This window comes from Nicotiana tabacum, chromosome 6 (genome assembly GCF_000715075.1).
Source record: "Nicotiana tabacum cultivar K326 chromosome 6, ASM71507v2, whole genome shotgun sequence".
Lineage (NCBI taxonomy): Eukaryota > Viridiplantae > Streptophyta > Magnoliopsida > Solanales > Solanaceae > Nicotiana > Nicotiana tabacum.
The window spans coordinates 124926708-124941402 of record NC_134085.1 but is presented as its reverse complement, the minus strand read 5'-3'; the positions used below and the strand labels follow the sequence as shown (position 1 = coordinate 124941402).

Below are 14695 nucleotides of genomic sequence, written 5' to 3'. Positions count from 1 at the left end.
ATCAAGCCGTCTACTAATCGTTTGCTTCCTAGTCAAAGGCATCACTAAAAGAAAACAAGGTGAATATTAGAGACGAACACTTACGACTCAACTCTACGCACGATCTAGATTCAGGAAGAAGGTAACAACCCTAGATATCATGTAGCCTCCTGATTATAAATGTGGCACACTACACATCCATAATCAAGACTCTACTAGACATGGCTCATAGACAATCCCTTGGACAGACTTTCTCTGATACCAAGTTTGTCACGACCCAAACTGGAGGGCCATGACTAGCACCCAACCATACTTGCCGAGCACCAACGTACATTTCATCTAACCTTCATTATTATCTTTTAGGGTTGACAAGATCAATATAAATGGTAGACCTGGATCATGGACAACCAGCAGTAAAATATGACGGCATGAACATACATAGCAGGGGATGACCAGACAATCAAGAAACTACATATTAGGTACGAGCTACCACGCTACCATGAAAGACTATACAACAAAAACTAGCCGACAAGGCATACCAAACTATACATGAGTCAACACCTATCTATGAGCCTCTAAAGGAACATAAGTGCTGCAACATAGCCGGAACAGGGTCCCGACATACCTATAATGTCTATAACAAAAATGCATACCAAGACCAAGGCAAGTCCGAAGAAGGGATCTCGCTAATCACCGCTGAACTGGACAGCCTACTGTGGTAGCGGAGCTGCACCTGCCTGTCTATCAGGACCTGCAGCATGACATGCAGTGTCCACAAATAAAAGGACGTCAGTACGAATAAAGTACTGAGTATGTAAGGCAGGGAACCATAAATATGATCAGTAATGTAAGTAAGGATAGAGAATATACAACATGTAACATCTTAGTACCTCTGAGGTCTACTGATATGAAATGCATGATACATATGTATAAATACATAAACCTTTAAAACATTCACCTATGTGGGCATCATCATCATCATATCGTACCCGGCCATAATAGGTTCGGTAAAAAAACGTACCCGACCATCATAAGGCTAGGTAGAATCGTACCCGGCCACGTGGAGCTCGGTAAAACCCAACTGATCAGTGGTTGCACAATAGGTGTCATACCCGGCCAGCTATAGCATGGCTCGGTAGAGTAAAATAGATACATATATATAATGCATGCTCAACTCATGGAATCACATTCTAAACCTTCGGAGTGACGTAAGGTCGGTATCCTCTGTACACATTATTAGGACTAACTCTTCACTATGAACCTTATAAGAATCTGGAAGTACCAACAACATTGATAACATAAGAATAAGAGAAGCAACATTAACATCAATCGTTCCATAAGAGGGAAAACAATGTAAGTACTGCTAGCTTCCAAGAGTAGAGTATCTTGGAAGCTCGTTCATTACATTATGTACAATCGGAGTCATGCAAAAGAAGGAAGGGGATAGCCTCACATACCTTGTATATACTGCCCCAATCTCAAGCTATGCAATTGTCAAAACTACTTAGTCTACAATAAGAGAAACGATACTATCGTTATCATTTAAGCGTCATAACTATTATGTATCGACCACAACCTATTTTACGATGAAACGGACAGCACCTCCCCTATATATATGACTTCACACCATTCAAAACAATCACCAAACATCCCAAAAAACATCAATAATAAACATATTGAGCCTCCCAAAATAGTCCACGCACAGCCTAATCACTCCATACATACGACGACCACCGTAGTCGTGTCAAACGACCCGGAAATGTTACGAATAACTATCATCCCACAACCCTACATATATATGGTGTTTCTGCACACCCTTCCTCCTCCAAAACTCCACAAAACAGTAGTAAAATACGCAGCCCAACAGCAACGCAAAACAGTCCACAAAACAATAACATTACTACCAAGCCTTTCGATAAATATTTCACAAGTTCTAGCTTCAATGGCTTAGCCGCAACTTGGATAATCTTAAATACATATAGAGTAAAAGGTTCCTTACCTTTATACAGAAAGAAAAACTCCAATTTGACCTTAAATTTCCATGAAATATCCCTCCACTGCTGCTACAACAACAAAAAAGCGAAACTAGCGATCAATTAGGGTTTTTCGGCACTAGAATCACTTTAGAAGGCTTGAAATTACCTAGGATTGATATTAAGAACATGAGGGAGTATTTACAGAACATAAACCCTTTAAAACAACCTCCCACACGAGCTGGAACGACACAAAAATGAGCAACAACAAGAAGAACAAGAGACTTACTAGCGCCACGGAATTCCCGACACTTGATTTGTGTTGTTTGCCCTTTTTGGGTCTTGAATCTTGAGAGAACCTTGAGAGGATGTTCCTAGGGTTCTAAGGTCTGAAAATAGTGAAAAGAAATGACATAAAACGGGTTGGAGGCATCCTATATAGGTCCAAATATCTTAAACCGCCTTAGTGGGCCCCATAGAGAGGTGCTTGGCGCAGTCTCGCAAAAATGCGAATATCTCTCTACTCCAAGATCGTATCGATGAACGGTTTAATGAGTTGGAAACTAGACTCATAGATCTTTAATTTGGTTGGTATATCACCCCGTAATTCCTTGTAAATTAGGAGAAAAGATTAGAAACATTTGACCTAATGTTTAAGTAAAATTATGAACCTAAGTTGCAACAACTTTTGTCGACTTTTGTTTCATAACTCGTTTGACTTCAAGACTTATGATACGGATATTATATGATTAAAATACCTTAATACATTACCTCTTGAGTGTATTAAGCACCGCTAGATTTACCTGAAAATACGAGTTACAACATCCTTGATTCATTTAACTTCTAATACTTGTTAATCACCTTTATACACTCTTGTATCACTTAAGACCAATAGGATTGACTTCTTATCATCTCAAAGATAATTCCTTCTTGGATTTATGTTAACTAATATATGGCATGAACTAACACATGTGGATATGGGTTGTAACAATATTACAACCGAAGGTCCAACCTTCGACTCGGGGACTTGATGTTAAGAAGGGTCACACTAAGCATCCAGAATCCGAATGAGGGGAAGCTAGGACCGAACTGGGAAGGGCCATACCAAATTTTCAAGATCACTGAAAATGGATCGTACAAACTCGGGGCAATGAACAGTGAGTGGCTATCGACTAACTGGAACATAACTCACCTGAAGTAAGGCTACTGCTAATCTACGGCCCCATTCATTCCTTTTTAGTTATTTTTGAACTAACACTTCCAGGTAACAACAAGGAGCGGTATAGATTTTTATCTCAGCAGATAAGTCAAAACCCCGAGCATGAGTTTCATCGAGGGCCTCCCTTCGATATTGCTGCTTCAAGTGCTCGATGATATCCTTTGCTCGAACCTAAGCTGCCTCAGAATCGGCGTTATAGATGGCCACCATCTCATCAGCATCAACTTTAACCACCTTGGCCTCTGACTTGGCCGTTTCAAGCTCCTTGGGAAGATTTTCTTGATTAGAAACGGCGAACTCAGTTGAGACTGGAGCTCCTGAATATTTTTTGCCCGCACCAAGGCCTTTTCCTTTATAGCTTGAAGCTGGACCTTAGCCGAGGCCAATTGTGTCGGGCAGTCTCCTTTTTTTAGGCCAAGCGGTCTATGTTGCTTTTCCATTCTTCGTCCTCAGCCTTTATCGCATTCACCTCTGCTCGGAGCCAATCGATCTGATCAAGCTTCCGTTGGACCTACGGGTTCGGACAGTTAGTCGTCGTGTCTGAATCATCGTCACTAATGTAAAATACTCTTCTTACCTGCTCGACCAGGTCGGCATTCTCTTTTCGAGCCACCTCTAGCTCAGCTCGGAGGATTTTAGCCTCCTCTTTACGTTGCTCGCTGAGAAGTTTGTAAGTATCTCTCTTCTAAGTGAGCCCTCGAATCTCGGCCTCATATTGGTTTAGGTCTTCTCGATACCGGAGAAAAGTCTCATGATAAAGCACTGAGTCCTACAAACAGATATTAAAAAGTTATGATCATCTTTAAATTGATCTAAGTACAAGTTAGAACTCATTAAGAGGTATCTAAAGTTACCCGGTTTAACGCTTATTGGGCTTTATTGAACAGGCAGGGTGCTTCCACCTTATTCATCTTGGATTGGTCTTCCTCGATCACCAATCACCGAAGGCAATTGGCTACCCCTACGGGGGCAGAAAGGACCCGAGCATCCTCCAAAAATGAGATAATGATCGATCGCTTCTGGTCAGGATCCACGCTTGGAGCTGGGAACCGGTTGATTAGTTTCAGACTGGAGGAAGGCCCACTTAGTCCCGAAGATGGACTCTTCCTCGGCACCTCTAAGTTACCCAATCTAGTGACATCCTCTATGGTGGCAGAATCTATGCCATCAAAAAAGCTGCGTAGAGGTTCTTCTGCTCTTTAAGCCCCCTCGTTGGGTCGCTTTTTTCACCATCTGAGCATCGTTGACCATGGACTCAGTAAATGAAGGTGACTCGGAGATGTCTATCACACAGAGTGCATCATTCGTGGCATTGTCCACTACACGGGAAGCCCCGGCCACTGCACGTGGCATTTATGGTTTGGAAGCCTCGATCACGGCCTCCTCGTTGGCCTCCCTGGCTTGAGGTAGATCGGCCTCGCCTCTCTTTGGTTTGGAGGCTCCTTGTCCCTCGAACTACGACCGTACGTGGGCCACTTTTTCTTCTTCTTCTTCTTCGGATTCGTCCCTCAGCTGGTGGGCAGAATCCGATAATGGTACTCGGGAACTAGTGCTTTCTTTAGATTTGCGCACTATTCTCCTCCTAGGTTTATTGTTCTTCGAGTTCGAAGAACTCAAAGCCCATTTTTTTCTACTCACCGAGTCTCAGAGCAGGAGACTCGGCGGGGCAATCCTCATCACCGGATGGAGGCCTCATTACAACATCCTTGGAAAGACCTGCAAAGGGAAATGAAACAAATAAGAACTCCGTGAAAAAAAAGACCCAAGTATTATTCACTCAGGAAGGGAAATCTCGCCATGAGAAAGGGCCTCCCACCGGCCTTTAAAAATTTGCGCCATGCGCGCTCGGAATATGGCTTTTGTGACATAATGCCCTCGACCCACTCCTTGAGTCGAAGGACTACATTCGGGACCCGAGCAACAGCTGCACCACCACCAAGCACTGATAAGAAAGATGGAAAAGAGAGTAAAATATTATTTTAGAAAAATGAAATTTTACTTGCGTTTTGTGTTCCACTTCTCGGGGAACGACATGCATTCTGCTGGGATCATGTCCGAGGTCCTCACTCGGACGAAACGACTTGGCCAGCCTCGATCCCGATCTTCATCGATGCTCAAAAATGGGGCTTTAATAGCCCGACATGCAAGCTTGATCAGTCCCCCCTCTCCCCGAAAGAGCCGGGAACTGTATAGGCATATGAGGTAGTCGGCGGTGAACGAGCATCCATCGATCTTGCACACGAAGAACCGAAAGTGGATCACGATCGTCCAGAATGAAGGATGAATTTGGCTGAGGCATACCTCGTATCTTTTGCAGAATTGGATGATAATCAGGTCCAATGGGCCCAGTGTAAACACTTAAGTATCCCTCGATATGGGTGGTGATATCTTCCTCGAGTCCGGGAACCACCACGTACTTATCAACCCAGTTGCAATCCTTTTTTTTACCATGGGGAGGATTTATTCGGTGATCGGGCACACGTACCTCGAGACCTTCTCACATCGGCAAGGTACGGAGGGTGGTTTCTATATCTTGAAATCGGCGGCAACTAAGCACCCACCTAGTATGAATGTGCTCAAGGGGGTTCCATTGTTGGTTCCTCGATAGTAGTACGCGGAACAGTCTCTTCGGCAGCCGACCGCGATATAGAAGGAGTTTCTTTTTGGGGAACCATTTTTGAAGTCTTTGCCATTTTTTTTAGTTTGGGGTAAAAGAAAAAAGAGAAGAAATTGAAACAGTACACTTGATGGTTCTCACAAAGATCTAAAAACAAACCATAATACAAGTGCTAGAAAAAAGTAGAGATTTCTAAAGAACAAAGGTAGAAGGTTTGGATGTAAAGTTTGAATGAATGAAGAAGGGGGTATTTATAGTTTTCAAACGACGGTTCACATCTAGGAGTGGCCGACCAGCAACTGACGAGCATTTAATGCCATTAAGAATTGATTAACGCGATATTTCGTTTATTTTGTCGTTTTTGTCGCGGGGTATCGAGGTAAGAATCGGGAGCTCATATCGTTTCTCGTCGTCTACACTCTGAGAAATGAGGAGACTATTTGTATAGTGTAGAAACCGGGCTCGTCTATGACATGGTAGATCGGGCTCGAAATATGAGGGATTGAAGATCGACCTCCGGTCCCACCGGGCCAAAGTCCGAGATCAGAGTGTTCGACCTCGGGAATATTAAGTCCAAGATCCTGGCACAAACAGAATACCGAAAACAATGGGAGACCGAAATAACAGAAGGCCGAAATATCCGTAATCGGTCGGATATTACGGCGGGAATCCCGGCACGTATCAATAAGGAACCGGCAAATAAACAAATTAGGAAATTTTTACCTTTTATAGAATTGTACCTAAAGTAGGACTCCCCTGCTATATAAAGAGGGTCTGATTACTTGTAAAGCACATTGTAACAATCATTCAAAAACAATATACAATTATTTTCTCTTAAAAGTTCGTATCCAACTATGTCTTGACACTAATCGAAGTGCATTCTATTTAAGGGTAGCACATCTCTCAAGGCTATAACTGTTCAATTCGTGTGGTTTGAATTTACATTATCATACTTTACTTCAATTGTAATTTAATTTATCACTTTGTATCAATTTAATTCACGAATCCTTAAAACCACTTACAAATCCAATTGTTATCCTATTTTGAGGGTAAACAATATTATTGAATTCCCTTTATATTTTTACTTTTTTATATTTTGCTCCTTAATATAAATTCTGACTCCACTAACTAAGGGCTTAAAGATAAGAATATGTATACAGCGATAATGTAAAGAAAAATCAAATTCATATTATAGTATTACTGATTATAACACTTCTTCTTTATTAAGTATTTTAAGTTATCAATTTATGTTTTACAAAAGAGTGTAAGGACCAATGTAGAGGGATCATAACCAAGCAGCCGCCATAAGTAAGGACAAGGATATTTAGTCCCTTTCCCAGACTGGGGTTCCAAAAGGCCCGCTTCACGTGGCAACCTTTGTTGTTTGTCATGGCTTTTGCTTGTTTGTATTGTTGTGGCCACTGTGTAGGCTGTGGCTGTATACTTGTATTTGCCCAAACTTCGCACATTTTTTTGTTTTTGTTTGCTCCTCCTCTCTTACATATCACGACACAACTTAGGATTTTGTCATGGATTCCTATTGTCCTTTCCTTAATTCTCATTTGTTTCTATTTGCCTTCTCCTTTTTTGTGATTTCAATTTTAGCTACTTCCTAGTTCTCCCCCCCCTCTCTACCCCCCCCCCCCCCCCTTAGGTTCGAGTTTTTTACGACTCTCCGCATGCACAGTTTTTGCCTCTCCCTCTCTTAAATTAAGAAAACCCGTGTAGACGTTTTTACTCTGTTCTTTTGATTTTGTGTGTCAAGTATATATTTAGCGGTACATTAATTCTACTAGTTTGACTAATATAAATTCGTTTTAGATAAGCTTATTAAGTAGAAACCATCCTTGTAATTTTTTTAATATCTTAGAGCTTGAATTTGAGACTTTAGTTAAGAAAAAAAAAATTTGGAACTCAACTGTTGCGTCTCACCACATTTTTTAGTGGTACAATATGTTCTACCAATATTGTAGTTAAGAATTTCTTCTGTCTTGCATTCTTTGTTCTGAGAGATTTACTAATAAATTTTGAATATTTTCATGATCTACATGTAATTGTTTAATTTATCCGTTATAAATATAACGAGACTAATATCTTTCATAGACTTTTTCAAACTTGTTTAAACAAACATAATCTGATTTCTCTTTTAGAAATGAAAACAATCACTCTTTAAAAAGAAAAATATAATATAAATTGTGATTTAAGTCTCGTGATGGGAAGAAGGTAACACTGAAGGGAATAGTTGTCATTGTTCCTAGACATGAGCATCGTATCTCTACATACTTTAACCAATTCATTATCTTTAACTTGTTCATAAGAATCTGCACGTAGCTTACACTGGCAGCCAGTTAAGTTAGAGTAATATTATATCTTCTTGGTGTGGTTGATCACAGCAAAGCACATAAGATTCATGTAAAGAGAAAAAATAAACCATTTTTATCTTTTTAGCGCAACAATAATGGGGCCAAGACTTAAGGAGTGATTGTCCATTGCACATGAAACCTCTGAACCACTGTGCAAATCCTTTGTTTTCTTCTTCTCTAACAACAAAATCTTGTTCTTATTTGCGACCATGAAAAACGACAATTCATTCTTCTTTGTTTTGTTAATTGTGCCTCTGTTATAAAAATTACCACGATCGAGTAGCTATACCTAGCTATGTTGTCAGTACTGTAATATAATTTTTTTTAATCGTAAACCGCTAACTACTGTATTTGTAAATTAAAAGAAGGGTTAACTGCCACGACCCCAGTTCGTCCTCCGTGAACTATCGTGACGGCACCTAGTCTCTACGACTAGGTAAGTCTAACAAATGTGAAAAAGAAACAATTTGCGGAAAGAAACTAATATAAAAACGAAATAACAAAATGAAACAGTGTTTAAGATGTCGCCTGACATATAACAATACAAGAATCTCAACCTGACACTCCCAAAATCCGGAACCCCATGAATCACAAGCTAAGAATTTACATAAAAAAGCTCTAACTCCAGAAATATCTATCAACAAGGAAAATACAGAAGGGCTATACTAGTACTAAGAATAGAAAGGGACTCTTCGGACTGCGGACGCGGCAAATATACCTCGAAATCTCTATGAAAGTGCATCGCCTCAAGTATGATAAGACTGAGTGGAAGTACCTGGATCTGCACATGAAAAACATGCGCAGTGCATGAGTGCAGCACAGCGGTACTCAGTAAGTATCAAGCCTAACCTCGGTCGGGTAGTGATGAGGAAGGTCAGGGACCTACTGAGATTAAATAAAATATAAGGTATGACAATATATAATAAGGAAGTAAAAACTAAGTGCAACAGTAAGAAATAACATAGAATAGAAAGAACAATAGCAACTATAATAGAGGCAGAATAATCACGGAAAGGAGTACAACTCAACACAGAGATAACGACCGGGGATCTCTCAGTATCCAGAGGATCTCTTAGTATCCTCAATATGTGTGCCGAGTGATATCTCACACTACAACATTACACATCTATAGCTATGAAAAATATTGTAGCTAAATATGAAAATTTTCGTGGCAAAACACTTTAGCCACAATATTTTTTTCCGTAGCATTCGTAGCAAAATGTAGCGTAGCTAAAAGTTAGCTACAGACTTTACATGGTCTGTGGCTAAGGAATAATACTTATTGCTACAGAAATTTTGTGTGTTGTAGCTATGATTGTAGAAGCTTTTTGCTACGAAAAATATACTTATAGCAAATGATTTTATTCCTTTGCCACGACAAAGAAAATTTGTAGCAATCTTCATATTGTGGCTACGAAATTTTGTATCGTAGCAAAAAGACTAAATTTATTTGCTATGCAAACTCAAATTTTGTGGCTATTTCTATAGCCTAGTCTCGTGGCAATAGTACTCATCTTTAGCTACAACTTAAAAATTCCTAGCTATGAATTGAAGCATTTGCCATAAACCTTTTCATATTGTAGCTAAAATTCCATACTTTTAGCCATGAAATATATAGAACTATAGCAAAAGATTTTATTCATTTGCTACGGAAAGTAAAAATAAATAGTCATATTCTTGATGCGTGGCAATTGTAGGAGTATATGTTTAGCTACGAATTCAAAATTCCATAGCTAAGATTCCATTTTCTTTTGCCATGAAGCATAAAATTGTAGCAATAAATTTTCTTCATTTGCTATGAAAAAATGTATAGCCATGTTCTTATTATATGGAAATATATGTGTGTGTAGCTACAAATTTAAAAATTTCATTGCTACTAATTAAAAAAATTTCCACAACCATTATTAGCCACAATATTTCATATAAAGCCTATTTAGGAATACAATCAAATTTTGGCAATGAAACATATAAGCAAATGTAGCATAAATCTTCTTCAATTACGTAATAAATGCAATTTATTAGTAAAAAGATTTAACAAAGGTTCAACAATATCAATTCAAATATTAAAACATCGTTTGAAACATATCAATAAGCTTTGACAAGAGGAAAAACATTAATTATTCATGTGCCTGGTGACCTTGATGCTTTTATAAGTCCTCCACAAGCTGCAATAACAATAGAAAAAAAGTAAATAACTAAATGATACAATGAAGCATTTTTATATAAAACAATTAAATTTTATTTTTAATATGAATACTACCTTAAAGAATCGCATATATACTAATTTATTAATATAAAAAGATATTAATAAAAGTCTAAGTTACATACCATTAGATTGCATCATTTTGTTGTAGACCTTGTGCTGCAAATATCATTCGTAATTTTTCTTCCCATTGTGTACTCATCTGTGCTAGTTGTTCATTCATATCTTTCTTGATTTCTTTAATTTGTTCCTTAGCTTCCCTTTTAACTTCTTCCACACGCTCATTTGCTTCTTTTCTGGTCAATTCTAGTTGCTTTATAAGCTGTACTTTTGTTGGTCTACCACCAAAATATTCACTGATATTTTTTCCGGGTCCATATGCACGAAGATATCCATTTTTTTCAGCCCCAAGAACTTTTTCGAAGATATCATCATCATTTAAAGAAATTTCTCCTTCTTTTTGCTGCTTTTTAAATTGGTCGAATTGAACCTACAATCAGATAATGCAAATCAATTACATATGTGTACCAATGTATACTTTAAAAAGGAGATAAAAAGAAAAGAGAATATATCAACATTACAATAACATCTTGTTGAAAAGCATCAACTTGTTTTCCTTTTTTTCTCTTGCGAGATTCCATAAAAACTTCAACACGGGAAGGAGGTTTTCCATTTTTTTGCTCCTGCAAAAAAATAATCGGTATCAATAATAGAATAAAATATATGAATATAATTCTTCTAAATTCGTTCTAAAAATATTATTATAGTGTTCATACCATTTCGTATCTTAGTCTTGCATAACTTTTGGTCCCAATATATGGTGGCAAGGAACGTTTCGATCTATTTGTCTTGTTCTGCGTACTCTTCTTCTGAATAAAAATTAAAAAAGAATTAAAATAATTAGTTATTGAGGAAAGAGAGCTTAATATGCCCTTCAATCTGAAAAAAGAAGAAGAAGTTCTCGTATTTTCAAAATGGATATCCAAATGATATTCTTCCGAAAGTGAATAAAAAAGAAAATTTGAGACGGACTGAAGAATTATATAAATTATTTGAGATCATCAAACTATGAAACTATAATAATAATAATACTAAAAGCATAAAAAATTTAATTTACAATTTAAATACCTGAAAGTCGGCATCCCTCCAAAGATTGACCAAATATTTCCATTCATCTGCGGCAACAAGTTTAGGCTTGTTGCGTAGGCGAAGTTGGTAACCTGCTTTTGAATCAAAATACTTCTTCTTCAACTTGTACCTATAGTCTCTATAGAGGTCACTCATTTTACCAAGAATTGCGCTTTTTCTTCCCTCAGACACATCAAAATTAAACTTCTCCTGTAAGAAATAAATACCATCATAGTTTATGATCATATATTCTAGTAAATGTTAATCCATAAGAAATTATAAAATATTATAGAGTTATTAGCTTGTTAGTTTTTCGTACCAAAACGATGTCCCACATATGGTTGATCTTATCTTGCTCAATCTCTTTCCAACTATTTATCTTTAAAGGGCAACAAGTTCGGCTTCTAACTGTTTGGCCCAAAAACCAAATTAATTTGCTTGCATTCTTACCAATTGCTTGATGATCCTCATCAAATTCTACTGATAGTTTTTGTCCCTCCTGTAAATTAATTATTTCTACACACCGTGTAGGACCTCTAGTTTTTCTTTTCACAGCGTTGGAACCTAGAAGATTAAATAATAGCGTCAAGTAAAAATATCGATATATGTGATTAAGATCAATAAAAATAATGATTACCTGTTGAATTTGTTGATTCATGTTCTTCTGCTTCCATCACCTTTTCAGACTCATTACCCCTAGAACTATTTTCTCCAAGAGAAGTACTCATAAAAATATCATTTTTCAGCAGTGTATAAATCTCAATAGGCCTTTCTTTATGCATTTTATAACTGACAAACATGTTCTTAATATCTTGATCGTCATGACATTCAACTAGCCCATCATAATCACTAATAATTTTATCACCTCTCAAATAAAAGAACTTGTCTCCCTCACAAATATTGAAATTACAATGCTCTTTTAACTCGTCCAACAAATCAAAGAAAGATATGAAATCAACATCAATATTTGTTTTCTTTAAATGTCCACCTACATATTTTTTAGTAGGGGAAAATATAAAATGGCCACCAAAATGATAGCTAATTTCTTTCTCCCTTATCATGTCCATGCTTCCTAAAATATTATTGAAGATACATGAGTTAGCTAGATAAGATTAAACAAAGATACAAATTTGTCTAATTAAAAAAAAGATTTAATAATAAATTCAATATTGCATAATAGTCATATTGGAATTACCTGGATAAACAAGTTCTTCTGCATGTTGCGTGAGCAAATTTTGAGTAATAGATCCTTTCTTAGAACTCATAACAGTTTCCGGCTCATAATTATCAGTTATGCGATTAGTTCTTTTCCAAAGATCATTCCTACCCATGTCTGATTACAAACAAGAATTTGTAAGACACTAAAATACATCATCATCATCATCTTTGTTATAAGTACTAAGTATCAACTTTAACAATTGAATAAATCCTCGAAATGTAAATTTTATCAAATTAGATAAAGTTATAAAGAAAATAAATATGAGCAAAGCAAGTCAACTACGAATGCCAATAAATCATAACACTAAAAAATTAAATAACTCAATTAAAAAATATAATATGTAGCAACAAAGTTTAGAACTTTTAAAAAAATCTGTACCCATCATATAACCACATTTTTTTCAATGAGTTTGAAAGTAACACAAAAAAAAGATGTAAGTTTCTTATTTTTAAGGTCTCACAAAAAGCAATCACCGGGAATTCAATTCTTAATAAAATTGAACCAAAAAGTAACAAAAGGTAATATATGCCGATAATTTAAGAACAATAAAAGTAGTCAAAATCTACAAAATCAGACAAAATAATAGAAATTTAAAGGTTGAAAGTGGGACTGAGACAGAGAAAGAAAATAGAACCTTTGCTTCTAGGGATGACAAGATAAGTAATAAAAAAAAAATCCTAACCCTCCGTTCTTGGTTTTCTTTTGTGAGTTTAGTGCTTTAGGGTTTTTTGCTCTCTAATCTCTCTAATAGAAAAGTGACGTGATTTTAGTTTATTCTCCCTAATCTCTTTAATAGAAAAGTAGGCTTTGATTTAGGACAAAATATTTAGAGGGAAAAATGTGGAGGGAATCTTTCGTTTTTACTTTGGAGGCTATCAATTTATTTTGGTGCTAAATTTAACATGGATAAAAATGTGGAGGGAATCTTTCATTTTTACTTTGGAGGCTATCAAATTATTTTGGTGCTAAATTTAACGTGGGTTAATTCTTTTGTATGATTAGAATAATAAAATTAGAATGCATATTTAATTATTGTGTTGAAACTATTTTAATTTAGATTTAACTTAATATGTGATTGTATGTCCCATATTTCGAGTCAATAAGAAATCAATTGTAGGCACCCTATAAAATCTTTCTCTTATTGATTTTATAAGTATTGTAAAACGGATTTATTTCTCAATTAGTTCAATTCACATAAGTTAAAATATTAATCAATTTCAAATATCTAAATATTTGGACTTCTTACCTAGCTAGTTTAATAAGAAAAAGATTTAATACTTCCTTCGTTCACTTTTACTCGTCCACTATACTAACAAAACTCTCTAAATATTTTTATTGTTTAAAGGATGATAAAGTAAAAAATAAAATAAAAGATGGCTAAAGTAAACATCCATCAGCTATTCTGCAATAACGTAAAAGAAACCAAGCAAAGACGAAAAAATATAAATCACACGAGTGGAAAGATATTAACCAAGCTGGGACTCAAGAATAAATTCTATAGGAGGTTAAATATTCAAAAAGATAAATCTGAATTATATGAAAGGAAACATATTGTGATGACCCAAAATGTCATCTTTAAATTAAATGATCATTTATATGTTTTAAGACCTTGAAAATAAATGGTTTTAGGTTTCATACTAAACAATTGGAAGGAAATAGAGTAAAACAAAATAGTGGTGTTTTAGTACGAGGAATAATGAATGGTCAAAATATAGATTATTATGGTGTTCTGAACTGAAATAGTAGAACTTCAATACCTCGAAGGCAAACGAATTGTTTTATTTAAATGTGATTGGATGGATGTTGATCACATTGGGAAAGGAGTGAAGATAGATAAACATGGCGTTGTTAGTGTTAATACTAACCGAAAGCTAGCAACAAATGAACCATTTGTACTTGCATCTCAAGTAGAACAAGTTTTTTATGTCAAGGATAATCTTCATCCGAATTGGTCCATTGTCTTGAATGGTCGTTCTACTTATTTTACGGGTGGT

The 14695-nt window shown here is 36.4% G+C and overlaps 1 long non-coding RNA gene across 1 annotated transcript; it reads right to left on the bottom strand.

The window, feature by feature from the left end:
• Positions 1-10220: 10220 nt before the first annotated feature.
• LOC142181493 (uncharacterized) lies at positions 10221-11038 on the bottom strand. Its single transcript, XR_012710154.1, has 3 exons — positions 10936-11038; positions 10480-10844; positions 10221-10316 (listed from the first exon to the last, which is right to left on the bottom strand). It is a non-coding gene; the product is annotated as an uncharacterized LOC142181493 (long non-coding RNA).
• Positions 11039-14695: the final 3657 nt, after the last annotated feature.